We start from the raw sequence: 18,025 nt of genomic DNA, 5'->3' as shown, positions 1-18,025 counted from the left end.
TACTCATGGGATAGCTCATCTGCATGGATTTGTGAGAATTTCAGATTTTAGGCCAATGTCCTAAGCATCCAGCCACTCACAAGGGTTGGTGGTTCACTGTTCCATTGTGGTCTGACCTAAATTCCACATCAGAAATTTTCTAAAATGTAGAATTCAGTCAAAACACATATACTTCTATTAAGAACTTCAATTTTATATTGAGTTCTCTAACATAAGGCATTTTACTGAAAATGTTCTGCTCATTCTTCTCATGGACCAAAAATATCTTCATTTTCAATAGCTACAAGATAAATCTCTGCCATCGCCAACATCCATGTCTCTGCCATAGCCATTTCCAGACAAATTAGGACAAAGTAGGGCATAGGCTATCACTGCCTTGAAAATCCCACTCCATGCCTTTCTTTCTTTCTTCAGCTGCTGCTGCTAGAGACAAATAATTTCAAGACCTGTATTTCTTCAAAGCAAGTTGAAATTCTCTTCTTAGAAACAACAACAAAAAAAAAGAGTAACCTTTAGGGGAAATAAATCCAGAACACAACCTCTGCATCACTGCTGTTAGCATCCTCTGTTTTCTTTCTTTGAGCTTCCCAAATTTTGTTTTCTCTTCCCTCCTCCTGCCTGAAAAAGGTGCTGTGCTTTTCACACCCTTACTCATTTAATCTCACAAGAAGGGATGTGTGATTATCTGTTTTAAAAACGGCAAGCAGGCAGGCACAAAAAAAAACCCCACCCCATATATCCAGCATTTCTGAAATATCCAGGCAACAAAACACAGGGCCTTTCATAGCTAGCTTTGTTAGCAGCAAGTTGTCCTCCTTACAAGAAGGGTGTAGGGTAAGCTCAGCAGACAAATGCCCACAGGCACAAACCCACACACACTGCCTGGCCTCATCACCAGCTGTGACTGAAGATCAAAAGGCATCTGAGTCCTGCAGACTTGACTGCCACGTCTACCAGGAGGGCCATTAGGCAGAAAGCAGAAAAGGAGGGAGGACCTTATGTGTCTATGCAGGGAAGCTAAGAGCTGGAGAAGACACAAGGCAACTCTGGATCCAACAGAGTGCAGGAATGGCAGAAGTCCTCTAAGCATGTGTGTATTTGTCACACCTGCCTGCTATTGCTGGGGCACTAAGACCCCATCACTTCAAATCCACTCACAATGTCTTTCATATCTGTAAACAAGTTATTCTCCAGCAACAATAGCTCTTGGCCTAAGGGACAGACTTCATAGAATCTTTAAGGTTGGATAGACCTCCAAGATCATCGAGTTCAATGGGTGGGTGAAAATCAGGTGAGAGGTATCAATATACCGTAACTGTATATAAAGATCTACGTCTCTGTGCATGCAAACTACATTTCCAGCAAAGAATGTGTTTCATATCTTTTTCTAGCACTCAGAAAATAAAGTAACTTGTTACTGGTGAGATGATGCAGTTACTCCACTAGCTCAGAGTGGTAAGAATTAAGCCATGCCTATGATCCACGGTGAAACAGGTACACAGATTTTAGAGAAACTAGGCAATATCAAATATTTACTGCTCAACAAAAGTAGTGAAAAATGAAAACAATTATTTCACACTGTTTCAGGAACTTCTCATCAGAAATTCATCTGATGATGTTCATATTCCTGTTGACAGGCTACCACATGATAAGAGTTATGTGGAGTGTATGAACGCCTGAAAAAAAACCAAATTATTGACTTCAAAATTAATTTGACTGTGAAACTGACTTCATGTTCAGGCTTCATAGTAGTGTCTTCTGTGAAGAGTGTAGCGTTATGTATTAAAATACTAGGCTTTGAAAACATCTACAGTTGATATAGAAAGGGATTAAAGAAAACTTTTGAAAGAGAAAGTTCACGTCATCTAATTTCAAAAAAGAATAATAAATGGTAACATAGTGTAGCTGACTGACTATCGAATTTTAAGATTCAGTGCCAGTATGGGAATAAAAATTCCCAATGAAGAGTCGTAAGATATTAATGGGTAGATATTTGTTTTTACATAAGATTTAACAAACTCTAATAGTCAAATTCATTTAAAGCAGCAGTCCCCCAGCAAAAATTTTGCCACAGGAAAAAGGTCCTAATTTGTAAAATAAATTGTTCATTGTGAATTGTTTTTCCAGATGAAATTTCCATTTTGAATAACTCTCACTCTCCCATGTTCTTTTCTTCTCCCCCTGCAAAAAAAAAAAAAAAAAAAGAAAAAAGTTTTATTTCTTTTCACACAGGAAAATATATAAAGTCAAGACTGTTTATTACCTGACATGTACCAATTTGAAAATAAAACAAAGGAATGTATTTTTAAAACAATAAATTTCCAGTATGTTTACCCCTTGCATAAACAAACAGAGCTGGAGTTTGTAAGAAATATTAAAGTTCATTTAAATTGCAAATCTGACCTTATTAAAATGGCTTTTCAGAGAGCTATAAACAAACAGTGTGTGAGCTGGTAATGTAGCCAAAATAACAGAACACATTCTCAACTAGCATTATAATTAAAGTAAAAAAATATTGTTTTCACAGTTCTGAAAATCTCAGAAGGGGAGGAGGAGTGGGGAAAATGTTTTAAGGAAATCTCAAGGTTGAGGGAAAAAGTGTTCCAGTTGGATGTGTCTGTTAAGAATTCTTGGGACATTTCCTCTTTCAAACTCAAAATAAATTCTGATGAACAGCTTGAAAACATTATTAAGCACTTACTAATTTAATGTGTTTTGAATACTTTTCTTCTACAGCTACTACATTGCCTCTTAATGTTTGAAGCACAACCATTAAGATTTACTGCATTTTCCGTGAGAATAAAAATGGAGCAATTAAGACTGTGCTTGTATCTGCAATGGATGTGGAAAGCTAATAAATTTTAGAATTAAAAGCCAAGAGATAAGCTGGGCTGGTTTCTTGGTTTATGGAAAATCTATACCTGAAGGTCTATTTAAACCAGTGTATAGTTAGCAAGCAAATTGTTTCCTTTTACTTAGAAAAATAATACAGGCTGTAGAAGACCAGGGAAATTAGATGGAGCAGAGGTGAAACTCAACAGGATACTTCTGTCCCCCAAAGGTGTTACATGATTACGACTCTTTGGTACTGCATGCATGGCTCTCGACAGGCGTAAAGGAGTACCAGCTCTCTGTGTGTAGGTGTTCTCTGATCACAAATGTATTTTCACTCATGCCCATTTTCACTCATGCCCAGGTCAGAATGGTTTGCCTGTGCCTTTATTTCATTGAAGTTGGTTTAAAATGAGTTCATTTTCTTGTAATTAAGTTAGTTATTTAATGGTATTGTCAAGAGTACATTCTCATTTGGACTCAGTGCATCCAAACAGAAAATGGCCAAGGACTATTTTACTGATAGAAAAGAAGTAAGCCCTATACTACTAAATATACTAAAATGGACGGTGATCTGCTAAGGCTACTTTAGGCAGGGTTGCAAAGCAGGCTTTCTCTTTCTTGGAGTATCTATGTGGAGATTGTTAGTATTTTGTAAGACTGGATTTGACTGTCAGTCACTTTCCCATTTAAGTGGAGCATGCAGGGAGGGAACAGCAGTGTACAGAGTCAAGGTGCTGTTTCTCATGGCTTCGCAAGCACAAAACCTCCTAAACTCTCCAACAAGCAGGGACACACTTTTCTTCGATATCTACAGCTGTACCTGAAAAGCAGTTCCTAGCCTCTGATGAAAACTTCTTCAGTCCTTCTTACTGTAGTAAGCACAGTAATTCTTTGCACAGCCTTCTTTCATGTCAGTGTTGTGCCTGGTGCAAGTACACACAGCTACTCGTGTCCGTCTCTGGGCTTTGAGACAGTTTCTGGATCTCCACGGGAGAACTTGAACGAGACTACTCCCTTTCACTGCCTCTGCTCAGGATGAAAATAACAGGATCCCCTCCATTTGCAGCAGTTCAGTGCTTTCCACATCAGCATGAACTAAGTGCAAATGCAAAATAGGAGAAGAAGAAGCAGAAAAAGATAACCAAACAGTTGTAAATCTTGAAAAAAGTTGTTAAACTTGGCACAGATTCTGGATTAGGTTTGTGGTAGGTCTGTCTGTTTGCAAAGGAATTCCTAAAATAACTTTCTTTATGTGCTGCAGGAGTCTGAACAACAGTAACCAAAGTTGTTTGTGTGGATCTTTCTTTTTTTCTGGGTACTTATTTTGGCTAAAAATATCCCAGCTTCAGTCATCAGCTCTATTTACCACTGAACTGAAAAATGAGCCATTCCCCCAAGAAACAAAGAGGCAGGATAGAGCAGGAAGGCAGATGTGCTAGAAGCTATAGGGTTGCAAAGATATTCTTTTGTATCACTAAGGTGTTTCTTTTGCCAGGACCTTTATAGAATCATAGAATCATAGAAAAGTTAGGGTTGGAAGGGACCTTCAAAGGTCATCTAGTCCAACCCCCCTGCAAGGAGCAGGGACATCCCTGACTAGGTCAGGTTGCTCAGAGCCTCATCCAGACTGGCCTTGAATGCTTCCAGAGATGGGGCCTCCACCACCTTTCTGGGCAACCTGTTCCAGTGTTCTATAACCCGCATTGTAAAAAATTTTTTCCTAATTTCTAATCTAAATCTACCCGCCTCTAGTTTAAAACCATGACTCCTTGTCCTATCGCAACAGGCCCTACTAAACAGCCTATCCCCATCTTTCTTGTAGGCCCCCTTGAGGTACTGGAAGACCGCTATCAGGTCTCCCTGGAGCCTCCTCTTCTCCAGGCTGAACAGCCCCAACTCTCTCAGCCTGTCCTCATAAGAGAGGTGCTCCAGCCCTTTTATCGTCTTCGTGGCCCTCCTCTGGACCTTCTCCAACTGGTCCATGTCCTTCTTGTGCTGGGGGCTCCAGAACTGGACACAGTACTCCAGGTGGGGTCTCACCAGGGCAGAGTAGAGGGGGAGAATCACCTCCCTCGAACTGCTGGCCACGCTTCTCTTGATGCAGCCCAGGATGCGGTTGGCCTTCTGGGCCGCAAGGGCGCATTGCCTGCTCATGTTAAGCTTCTCATCCACCAGCACTCCCAAGTCCTTCTCCTCAGGGCTGCTCTCAATCCATTCCCTGCCCAGCCTGTATTTGTGCCTAGGATTGCCATGACCCAGGTGCAGGACCTTGCACTTGGCCTAGTTGAACTTCATGAGGTTGGCACAGGCCCACCTCTCCAGCCTGTCAAGGTCCCTCTGGATGGCGTCCCTCCCTTCCAGCGTGTCGACGGCACCACACAGCTTGGTGTCGTCGGCGAACTTCCTGAGGGTGCACTCTATCCCACTGTCCATGTCGCCGACAAAGATGTTGAACAGGGCTGGCCTAGCACGGACCCCTGAGGGACGCCACTCGTGACCGGTCTCCACCTGGACATCGAGCCGTTGACCACCACTCTCTGAGTGCGGCCATCCAGCCAACTCCTTATCCACCGAGTGGTCTGTCCATCAAACCCATGTCTCTCTAGTTTAGAGAGAAGGATGTCGTGCGGGACAGTGTCAAAAGCTTTGCACAAGTCCAGGTAGATGATGTCAGGTGCTCGTCCCTTGTCCACTGATGCCGTCACCCCGTCATAGAAGGCCACCAAATTGGTCAGGCATGATCTGCCCTTGGTGAAGCCATGTTGGCTGTCACCAACCACCTCCTTGCTCTCCATGTGCCTTAGCATGGTTTCCAGGAGAATCTGCTCCATGACCTTGCCAGGCACAGAGGTGAGGCTGACCTGTAGTTACCTGGGTCTTCCTTATTCCCCTTTTTAAAAATGGGGGTCATGTTCCCCCTCTTCCAGTCATCGGGGACCTCACCAGACCACCACAACTTCTCAAATATGATGGCCAGTGGCTTGGCAACCTCATCCGCCAGTTCCCTCAGGACCCGCGGATGGATCTCATCAGGACCCATGGACTTGTGCACCTTCAGGTTCCTCAGATGATCCCGAACCTGCTCTTCGAGTACAATGGGCAGTTCTTCATTCTCGCAGTCCCTGCTTGCACCTTCTACAGCTTGGGCGGTGGGACAGGAACTCTTGTCGGTGAAGACTGAGGCAAAAAAGTCATTGAGAACCTCAGCCTTCTCCATGTCCTGGGTAACCAGGACACCAGTTCCCTTCTGGAGGGGGCCTACATTTACCCTGGACTTTCTTTTGTCCCCTACGTACCTATAAAAGCTCTTCCTGTTACATTTTATATCCCTGGCCAGATTCAGTTCTGCCAGGGCTTTGGCCTTCCTTACCTTATCCCTGGCCACTCGCACAGCCTCTTTGTAGTCCTCCCAGGCTACCTGTCCCCACTTCCACCCTCTATAGGCTTCCTTTTTCACTTTCAGTTGGTCCAGGAGCTCCTTGCTCATCCACGCCAGCCTCCTGGCCTTTTTGCCTGACTTGTTTTTCATCGGGATGCACCTCTGCTGAGCTTGGAGGAGGTGCTCCTTGAATATGGACCAACTTTCCTGGGCCCCTCTTCCCTCCAGGGCCGTCTCCCATGGCACTTGGCCCATCAGGTCCCTGAAGAGGCTGAAGTCCACCTTCCTGAAGTCTAGGGCAGAGAGCTTGCCGTGTATTTTCCTTGCTGCCCCGTGGATCTTGAACTCCACCATGTCATGGTCGCTGCAGCCAAGGCTGTCCTTTAGTTTCACATCCCCGACCAGCCCCTCCCTGCTGGTGAGCACAAGGTCAAGCATGGCACCCCTCCTTGTCGGCTCCTCTATCGCCTGCAGGAGGAAGTTGTCATCCACGCATTCCAGGAACCTCCTGGACTGCCTGTGCCCTGCCATGTTGTCTCTCCAACAGATGTCAGGGTGGTTGAAGTCCCCCATGAGGACCAGGGCCTGTAACCGTGAGGCTGCTCCTATCTGCCTATAGAGCACTTTGTCCGCTCTATCCTCCTGGCCAGGCGGCCTGCAACAGACCCCTACCGTGACGTCCCCTGTCCGTCCCCATCCTCTAATCTTGACCCATAAGCTCTCTGTCAGCTCCTCCTCCATCCCCAGGCAGAGCTCCACACACTCCAGCCGGTTGCTGACGTAGAGAGCGACACCCCCTCCTCGTGTCCCCTTCCTGTCTTTTCTAAAAAGCCTATACCCCTCCATGTTGACGCTCCAGTCGTATGTGTCATCCCACCACCTCTCCGTGATGCCAATGAGGTCGTAGCCCTGCTCGTGTGCAAGTATCTCCAGCTCTTCCTGTTTATTCCCCATGCTGCGTGCATTGGTATAGAGACACTTCAGCTGGGCCCCCGACAAAGCCGACTTGCTGGCTGGAGCGACAGGGCTGCTATTGCACCGCAGTTTAGGTTTATTTGCACTTATCTGTGATCCCTCCTCAGCTTCTGGAACCTCGGTGCTGGCACTGGCGCCATGCTGACCCTTCTGGGTTTAAGCTTCAAATCCCACATCAGCTGCATGCAAAACCTGAAAGCCTGGGTTTGTAGGATTATACGGATACGATGAATATATATTTGCTTGCTCTAGTCCTGCATACAGAACTTCGATCTACTTCAACTGAGACTGGAGCCTGACCTCTCAGCATGAGGCTCCAGTTGAATCAGAAGCTGCAGAGAGCAGGCCTGTAGTCACTACTACCGTGCAGTTCCTCTGCCTACTTTTCAGGTCCCTTCATCTGCGCTCTCTTCTGCCTCATCCATAACTGCACTAGGAAGTGTTGGCCTAAAGACGATGGGCTGTCAGGCTGCACCAAGCTTTTGGTTACTTCTGGCATAAAAACAACAGGCATCACAGTCTGGAGAGATGCATCATCTGTATAACAGTATGACAAGATCAAACAAAGTTACTGAGTTCAAAAATTCAAGTACCCACTGCATGACAAAGGAGCTAAGACTCTTGCCTAGCTCCTTATGCTTTAAAATCTGCCTGGGTATTCCTCCCCATCTGGAAAAGAGTCTGCAGTTCCTGTTGGCATCTGAACAAATACAGCCTCCTTTTTAGATCAAGGATAAAGCAAAAGAAATTAAAATTTAGAACAGACACCCTCCTTCCCCCAAACCTTTGGCTGGGAAAGGAGAGAGCAGCAGATGCACACTAGTGCCAGACATGCAGGACTGTGAGCCATGTGGAGACAGATCCAGGGGCTGGGATGGAGAGGAAATGTAACGGGAGCTAGAAACTCAGCCAAGGAAGCACTACCTGCATCTGTGTCACTATTATGAGGGAAATGCAGCCTAAGAGAGTATTTACCATACAACAGCAGATGGAATGATTGTTGTGGAAGGTACTATATTTTAGGGGATGACATTACTAAAAGAAGCCATCATACATCTTTAGTTCCCTTTTATCCATACGTTTCTTTGCCGCATGTTACCAGATGAATGTGAAGTAGCCGAAGCAGGACCATCAAATACACACTCAACATTAATTCCACCTTTTCAAGGGGAAAAAAAAAAAAAAGATTCAAAATTAGGACTGCAGGTACGGCGGATGCGACTACATGAATTAACACGTATTCTGTCACACCAAGAAGGTTGTCAGAGACTTAAACTGATATCAGTATTATCCAGACAGCTCTGATTACAAGTCTTGGAAGCTGTATGAAGTAGACATGCCTTGCTGACAGCAATATTCAGCTTCTGCGTTCACGACAGACTGTAAATGTGATGGAGTCTAAGGGGAAAGACCACCTTATTAGTGCAAACATCTGAATTCTAGTTCAACTTCCCAATAAAGTTGATCTCCTTCTAGGCTGGGGAATTTTTCACATGGGAAAAAGTGAAGATAGATGTTCCTGAGCTGTTAACTTCCATTGATTGTTTCCATTTGTCAGTGTGAAAATCAGTCAAACAGCAACAAAAGATTTCCTTTTCGTGGTTTTCCTGCAGTTGAAAAATTACTCCTCCTTCCAAGCAGGATGTCCAGCAGATTAAAAAACAGTATAAAGTTACCCTCAGTCACAGATAACATTTTAATAACTAACTATCAGAGCAGACAGCCCAACTTTTCTGACCCATTACAGACCGTGGAACAGGGGTACACACGTCATGATTAGGGTCATGCAAGCTAGGCCATATGATGGTTATCAGTGAGGTCATGAAGAAGGAAAGAGGAAGGTGCTGAAGTCAGGTTCTCAGAGGTAAGAGACTCCCGAATGCCATTTCCAGTCTCACATTTGACCCTCTCCTCTATCAGCCTGATTCGCAGATCCAAGGTCCTTCCTCAGCTCTGCTGCCAGGCTCCCTGCCCAACCTACACTAGATTTTTACCCAACTTGCATTTAGATCAGAGAGCTGCCCCACAGCACCACTGTCTGGAGAGTCACAGAGAGTTCACAGGTGAAGTCACACTGCAGAGATCTGACTGCAGCACATTTTATGAGAACAGCAAATTGGTGACTAATCAGTCAATTGAAATACAAGGCAATGGAGAATGCTCAGAAAGAGGCAGAATTGCAGCTTAAAACTGTAACTACTTGTGCCCTGGGCATGGAAAATGAATTATTGCCTTCCTCTTTGCAGCAGTCTTTTATATATATTAGAAGATCAAGCAGCCACACATTTGTTTTTTTCCTCACAACCCATGTTTCTCTAGGCTGTTGATTATTCCCATTGCTCTGCTCTTCAATTACATCCATATATCTTTTTGCAAACACACAATTTACACTAGTAATAGTCAGTAGATGGGAGACCAAATCAAACCGAGGAAAGAGAACAGCTATCAAAAAAGACTGAATTTGTTACTTGGACTTCAAGTTTTAAGGGAGGGAATTGTTTCTACTGTCAATAGGTATAACAATATGTAATAAACCTCTCTGGACTTGTTTCTAGAACTATTCTATAAAATGATTCATCTGAAGCAGAGAGACGTGAGAACTCTCAGAGCCAAATTGGAATGGAATGGAAAGAAATGGAATGGAGTAGAAGAGAAGAAAAGAGAAGAGAAGAGAAGAGAACAGAACAGAACAGAACAGAACATTTCAGTTGAAAGGGACCTCCAACAATCATATAGTTCAACTGTCTGACCGCTTCAGGGCTGACCAAAAGTTAAAGCAAATTAAGGGCATTGTCCAAATGCCTCTTAAACACTGACAGGCATGGGGCATCAACCACCTGAACTACAGGACCAACGGTACCCATATTTTAGACAAATGATACAAGATCTGCCTACAAGAAGAAACAATGCCCTAAAACACATGATGTCTACACAGCCCAGTGTGTGTGCTCACAGCTCTGGAAATAAGGGAACCCATTGTCCGAAGCCAAGGTGGCACAAGCCTGGCATACACATGTCCCTGAAGATACATTTAATTCCTGCCTTCAACTTAGAAGGCTCTTGCCCCCTCCTCTGTTCAAAACCTTTCCCAGAAGGCAGTGACTGGCTGAGAGGCAAGATGAGTGAAACCAGCTCTGTGGTTTTCCCTGCATACTAACACGGCTTCCGAGATGAAGACACTGCAAGCACTGTAAGGATGAAAACAGTCATTTCTGGGCACCTCTGCTGGTGTGTGCTGTCCGCCCTACAAGGTTGTTTGTATTTGCAGAGATCCAGAGGAGCCAGGGAAATGTTGTGTTTCCTCCCCAGTGCTTCCCTCCGCTCCTTAGGTGTAACAATAATAGTAATTCACCGTGAGCCTGTACAACCACACAGGTTAGAGAAGCCCTGCATGTTAGTCTCTGTAGAGAAGTTAAGTTTTTGGTTGATATTATAAACTGGACTATATTCTCTATTCTTACTATGTTGCAAATCATCTACCAACTTACTTCTTTCCTACTCTCCCACCTCCTTCATGCTGCCCGTATGCCAGAATGACTGATATCAGAAGTGAAGGGGAAGGTCAAAATCAAACTTCAAAAATAAAATCAGAAAGTACATTTCATTGCTGCAAAGCAGATTTTGCAAAAAGTACTGAAAGTGATCTCAAGTACAGGCAAAAAAAAAAAACCCATAACCCTAAATCATCAGAGTGAAATGCAAATATACATTGCCAGCAGATTATATGATTATACCACATGATATACCAAAAATGAGCTGAAAAATTACATTCGCAAGCAGCCACATGCAACAGCTCTGACCGTTTATCTGTTACTACGTTGCATAATGATCAGACCAGGAAAAGCATCGGGTGACACATGAAGGAGGCATTGCAACACTTACGTCTCTTTGTTTCTTACTTCATGGGGTTGTCTGAATTCAGTCAGTTACTATCAAGCAAACAGAAGGCAACAGTTAAAGGCAGAAGGATAATATTCAGCTAGTCTATAGCCCACAATAGGTGAAAATATCAGCAGGAAGAAAATGCACCTTGACTATGAAACTGATTATCTGCTTTGAACAGCATTGGAAATACATTGAAGGTATAGCACAACTATGCTCTGTAGAAGGTAACACGGCAAGGAAGTTGTTATGGAAACACATTGTCGTTGTCATTTGGGTGCAAAACTCTTGGAAAATTGAAAGAATTGCTTGCAAAAAGCAACAACAGTCATATCCTTACATGTCAAGAGACAAATCAGGTATGTAACCCACCCCCACCCCCACCCCCCCCCCAAGACAACCCTTTGACACCAAAGAAAGGACGCCTACATGTAAAAGAGAGAAAAGCATAGATCAGTAAGGAGTCTCGCTGTTGTTTGTGTTCCTCAAGTACCAGGACAAGAAGTCCTGATACTCTGTGACTAACAAAGCAAAACGTGACAGTTCGCAGGTGGTTTGAAGTAAGAAAACTGCTGGAAGACTGATGGAGATTCACTTAGACAAGTACTAAATGTAAGTAAAATAGAGTTACTGTTTGATTAACAGAGCAATAGTTCAGGCCCAGAAGTAAAGTCAAGTTGCCAGATGCTCATTTTGTGGAGAAAAACTGACTCAGGTAATAGCCTCAGATGGCTGGAGAGTTCAGAGAGGAGTAAGAGGCTAGGACAGACTGACCTGGAGGGATATCTAGAAATGAACCTGGAGAGTCAGACCAGTTTTGATGGTCAGCAGAAGGGTGAGTAGGACATGATGTTTCTCTTCACAAGGACTAGGCAAAAAAGGTTACTGCTGAGCACTGTTTTAATACAAGGAGAGCTAACAGGTGAGGATTTGACATTTCTGAGTACAGAACCAGGCAGCGAAGCTTCCCTTGGTAGCACCAGTGGGAATTTCAAGCAGTGAGAGCTAAACATCTCACAAGCCCATCAGGCAAATATTTGAAAGAATAATGACACAATAAATGTGACATTTTATAGCCTCAGCTAATGAGCACGTTTCAGCACCTACAGCTCTAACATAATTGAAAAGCAGAGCATTACTTAACGTATTTCTCATCAGTGTAGGTGTTTCATCCTCAAGGCTCAGTTCAATCTGCTCCACTTACTTATTCCACCAGTGATCTGCCAAGAGTATTTCTGCCTTTGCTAGGCTGGTGAACTCTGCTTTCTGTAAAAAACAGGACTATTAATCGAAATAACTCTCACTGGGATTTGCTTCTGTTCTTTGTTTTGATGGGTAAACACCAGCTCCCACTGCCTTTTTCCTCTCTCTTCTGTGGTAATATTAAATACATGCACTGCTTTTACAAGACTTATCAAAAGTAAAGAATTATTTTCATGCAGGTTTTGCAATACTCCTCTTTAGAATAAAAACAGAATGGGCAGGTTAAAGAAGACAAAAGAGCAAGGCATCAGTCTGATGCAATATCGTTGCTACAGCTTAATATGGACTGATTCTGAGGTGCTGTTCACCCTAAAACTCTTCCTCAAGTTCATTCGAGTTGCGGATGCTCAACCTATCCTTTCAATTAATCCTACAAATAACTCATTAATCAAATTTGACTTAATTTTCCAAGGCACTTAGGATTTCCCTATCACTCTGATATCACAGAGCAGAACAGCAGCTGCTGGCTGCTCCGTTCATGTAAAAGGAGGTACAACAACACTCTTGAGAAAGTGTCTTGGAATTCAAAATCCTGACAATGAAGAACACTTCATTAGATAACCAGACCTGACCTCTTCGGTTAGGACTGTTCTAGGACTGTTTGAGCTCTCCTTATCCCTTCCTTAGCCCTCCAAGGAAATCTCCAGCCAAATCAGAAAACTTAATCTTAACATTCCCAGCATTGACAGACGTGGGAAAGAAATGTAGGGATTGTTTTTTTTCTTGATAAAAACCTTTTGAATTGTTTCTTCCCTCAGACAAAGACATGAAAAAGAGGAGAAATCTGATTCTGCAGGTCACACTTAAAGTTCTGACTCAATAATAGACACAAGGGTATCAGTGGCCCTCTTATGAGATGGTTATCTGCTGACCTGCTTAGAGCAATTTGTGCCTGCATAGAACCAGTCCCACTGACATATTTACAGCTTTAAGCCCATTATAATGGCTGAAGGGGTTTAGATGAAGGAAGAAAGGCATACATGTTTTCTGGTATTTATTTCTACAGGAGGGCAGTGGTTTAAAGAATCTTGTGGTAAACAGAAGCCTAACACTAATCCTCTTTTATTTCTTGTCTCTGTAGCAGGAGTAGAAAGCTCTGCAGGCAGCAGAAGTGCTTACTTGGGAGAGGCAGGCAAGGAGGCTGAGAGCCCTCGGCTGTATTTGTGCATCCCAAGCAGGGAGCTGGGGCACTCATGCAGGAGAGTCAAGACAGTGACTAACAGATCTACTGCGCTGGGCTGGAAAGACCTAGTCCTCTTTTGCAAAAACCTTGCTTGCAGCTGCTATGGCAACCGGATAAGAGAGATGCAGAAGGGGACATTTTTTTTTTTCCTCTCTGCTGAGTCACCTGCTCCACCATGAAGAGCAAGTGAGATGATTGTTTCATCCTGAAGTGGGTGGGTTATTTCTCTTTCTGAACAAAGCATCACAAAGCAGTTAGTGCATATCACAGCTGTAATCCCAGTACTCTGTATGAAATAGGTCCTGCTCACCACACCTATCGCTGAAACACAGCCACACCACGGAGGGACAGCGATGCAGAAGAAGAGAGTGCACCAGTAATCAAGAACCAATGCAGGTAGGCAGAGCACAGTGTACATTATTACAGGTTACAGGGCTTGCAGCCTTACTGTTGAAAAGCCTGACACTGCCTAATTAAGTCATACAAATAATCAGGCCTTATCTCATTCTGCATCTAAAAGACAGTTACTGAGGAGGCACCGCACATCCTAACATCACTGTGTACCTTTGGCTGATGCATGGGCCAGTGAGAGAAATCTCCAGCTCAGTGGCCTACAACATCCTGAATTTCCTTCATCCTTGGCTTCTCTCATCCTTGGTTTCCCTCAGAGGTTTCCTGTCCAAGTTCTGGCCAGCTTATAAAGACTGATGAGCTCAGGGTCCCCGAGTGCTGGTGCTCTGGGCATACACTGAGATAATCAAAGACACTTGGTTCCACTCTCAGCTAACTCCATCAGCTGTCACAAGAGACACTATGGTTGTGCTGTACTATACAGGGAAAGCCTTATTATCACTGTCTAGGGAAAAATTACACTCCTGTAAATATACATTGTTATTTTGGGAGGGTTTTTTTAGTAATTAATATAGTGGTCCAAAGAATCCATCCACCTTCCCTGAGCAAAGCACAATCCAGAAAGCATACTGCCCCAAAGAACCGGTTCTTACAAAAGCCAAGACAAAGACTAGGAGCAGGAAATACAGTCACATCTGCACAACTGAGGTAAAAGGGATTTACTAACTGTCGTGCAGGAAGTCTGTGCCCAAGACCAGCTGCTTTGAGACCTGTCAGGCTAACAGCTAAAATACAAGATGTTCCTCCCTTTTTAAGCCCAGCTCTGATACACTTTCAGCCTGATTTTGAGCTTTTCATTTCACTTCACTTTCACTACTAAAAGTAATACTGATTATCCCAAGAGGAAGAGAATATTTCTTTGCCTCTCTGAGGCGCCACGGCAATTAACATGGGTATAACTTTTTAGGAAGCTAAAGAAATGGAAGGCACTGTAGAAGTTCAAAGCAATATCATTATATGGCTCAGAAAATGATACAATATGCTGACAGAAATTACGCAGTATAGTGCTTAATAAACTTACAGCCAGCATAATAAATATTCTGTCAGTAATAAACTCCTTTCCCAGTTGACTGCAGACCTGTGTTGGCAAAAATTATCACTCCCTTGCAGATCCTATAGCACTCCACCTTCATATTCAGTAAAATGATACCCAAATGACATTGGCAGCCATTTTATTTATTATCTACAGTAATGAAAAATACAAATAATTGACCTTAGAATTTTTGGGCTTAGTCCTAAACTACGCATTAAAAAAGTAACAAGACTTTATGCACACTTAGGTGAATGTGTTTACATGCAAGTGAGTAAGCCATCAAGTTGTGGACTTATTTGAATCTCATATCTTAGTGGTAACCTTTATTCTCCTTTACAGTTCTCTTCCTTGCTGCCCTAGACATCACTTACGCTATGTCTTATTGCAGAATTATCTGGGCAATCTGTCCTTACATCCCTGTCTGGCCTGAAAAGCAATCAACTCACGTCCAGAAGCCTTAAAAATAATACGGAACAACAATAAAGCATCAGTGGATATTTGTTCACTTCTAGCATGATGTCAGTTTTTCCTATTACTTTAACAAGTAGCCATGAGTGATGTATTTGTGCACATAAGTGATTGTGGAGGATAAGCATGCCGCCACAAATGCCAATGGCCAGTAATGTCCATGGAACCATTTTGAAAGGCCTTTGATTTACTTCTGATTAGCCATAAATGATCTGGTCATTGATTATCTGATCAAAACCAACCTCTTGTCCACTTGTCTGTCACGACTTTTGAAAAGAACAACACAGTCAGAATAATTTGTAAATAACAGAGCGAAAGCTGTTCACGTAAACAGATTGATGGACAAATGCATAGAGAAAACAAGGCCTACTGACAGATTAGTCATAAAGAGACGTGATTAGAATTAATTAAATGAGCATTACCAGTTTACCAGCTTTAACTATCACACCGCAGCAGACGTGGGATTTCAGAAGACATGCCTCAGTAGTCTGAGCATAACATATTTGAAGTATTTGAATGCTCATGAGCTGCTGGTTTGATTCCAGGCATCAGCACAACCTTTTGTCACTTTATGGATGATAGGCCACACATCAGGATGTTTACTGAATATGAATAAGACTTAGAAAGCAGTCTCCCATCACATATTACCTTTTCATTAAAGGAAAAGAATTAGTAAACAGTGTCCTTGGCCTATCTTCTCAAGTCTAGCACAAGCATGCTATGCATGACGTATCTTTCTGTTTGTTGCAAAGCTATGGACGGTGGCTTTTTATTTTACGCGTACCACAGATTTCTGTTTCTGCACAGCCCTTGCCTTGTCACACAGATCTGAAATCTTAGTGCATGAGAGCTACAGCTTCTGTCTTTCCATTTCATTCACCAGGCTAGACTGTAACATACAGCACTAACAGAGAAAGTGTTAGTTAGTCTTGCCCATGTGAATTGAAAGACAACCCAAAAGCCAAATTCTGCTGAACTGTAAAATAGAGCCCACAGTCAAAACAAGGGGCACACAGAAGTTGTGGGGATGGCAGGGGCAGGAGGGCGAGAGGGGAATTCCTAGGACCCCACTGACAACAGGGCTGAGTTCTCTAGTCCCTACAAATAATTTCTATTTCAAAGGCTCTTGAAGCTGTGTGACTTCCAGAGAGATCACAGCAGGGCGTGATAAAAGTGCTTGTCACATCCATGGGTGGGAGATTCAGGTTCAAGAGAAAGCTGCTGTCTGCACCATTTGATTCAAGCGCAATGGGGTAGATGGTGCTGACCCTACCCGTAACTAGCCGAAGCTGAGTGACAGAGTATGCTTGGTCAAACAGCACCAGCGGGGAGTGAAATTCTTTACAGAGCACCCACTGTGCAGCTGGAAAGACACTATCACCAATACTATAGCCATAAATCTTTACTTGAATCCTACCGAAGGGCTTAAGCATCATCCTGATGAGATTCTTCTGTTTGCATATGTTATGAGAGAGCACTCACAACTTGGAACTGATTCAGAGGAAAAAAAATAGTGTGAAATATGGAAAGTCTAAGACCAGCCCAGTTCCTTCTTACACTAAACATTTGCTTACGGATCCTTCAAAAAAGCACAAAAAAAACCCCACAGCACTGAGCAAGTCATTTGGCAAAGGAAATGATGAAGGGGAAAGTGCTTTTTCAACACAATAATGGCTCAAGAACAATACAGATTTATCGTACTGGGGGAAATGACAAAATTCTTTTGATATATTTACAGTGCTGTTACCCTCTGTTATGTTTTCTAAGGACGTGATGACCAATGCCACAAGGCCTTCTCAGAAGTGTAGCATATACCTAATAAATACATAAATAACCCAGCATTTCTTTGACATTTATTGACTTCCCAGGGGCTCATGGAATAAGAAAGATAGGTCTCTGGAATTTTAAGCAGTGTTGCCTTGCATAGTTGAAAGGCAAGATATGGAAGGACTTTGTGTACCTGTAGTCTGAGATGTGAAGAGAATAAAACAAGTTGAAGGTGGGAGGAGAGGAAGCAGCTACTGAGCATGTTCTGAGGCCAGAGATAAGATGGGTACCAATCTCTTATGCAGAGAGCCCATCAGTTAAACCTCAACTGTCAGAATGAACTAGGATTGGTGTTTAACATTCCTATTCCACAAAAATAAACTAGAATCCAGGGTTGAGCACAGTTTGAGATGCCTTTTCACATCATAGTGCCTTTGCTGAGATTTCTCCCTTGTCCATTCTATTAGGATATGGATACTACTGGAATAATTCAGTGTAGAACCAGGAAAAAGCCTTTCCCCTCCTACTACTTCTCCCCCCGCCCTCCCTCCCCCCCCCCCCCCCCCCATCATACAGTGGTAAATGGGAAACAGATTTTGTCATTATTCAGGTAGCCTTTCTACAAGATGCTTCAAAGTGTGGTTTCTGAAGATACTCAGTTTGGACAAGAAGGAATGCGCTGAGGAGGATTTCATGAAGCAAAACTAGCATTATTGGTGATAGCTGGTCCAACTTTGTGAAGATCTCAACACTTGTGCTGTTTCCTTAAAATATATTGTGGCTGCAAGCAAGACACTGAATTGCAAAACTATAAATGCAAATAGTTTAT

This window comes from Chlamydotis macqueenii, chromosome 5, assembly GCF_036417535.1.
Source record: "Chlamydotis macqueenii isolate bChlMac1 chromosome 5, bChlMac1.mat, whole genome shotgun sequence".
NCBI classification, from domain to species: Eukaryota; Metazoa; Chordata; class Aves; order Otidiformes; family Otididae; genus Chlamydotis; species Chlamydotis macqueenii.
This window is presented reverse-complemented; position numbering follows the sequence as displayed.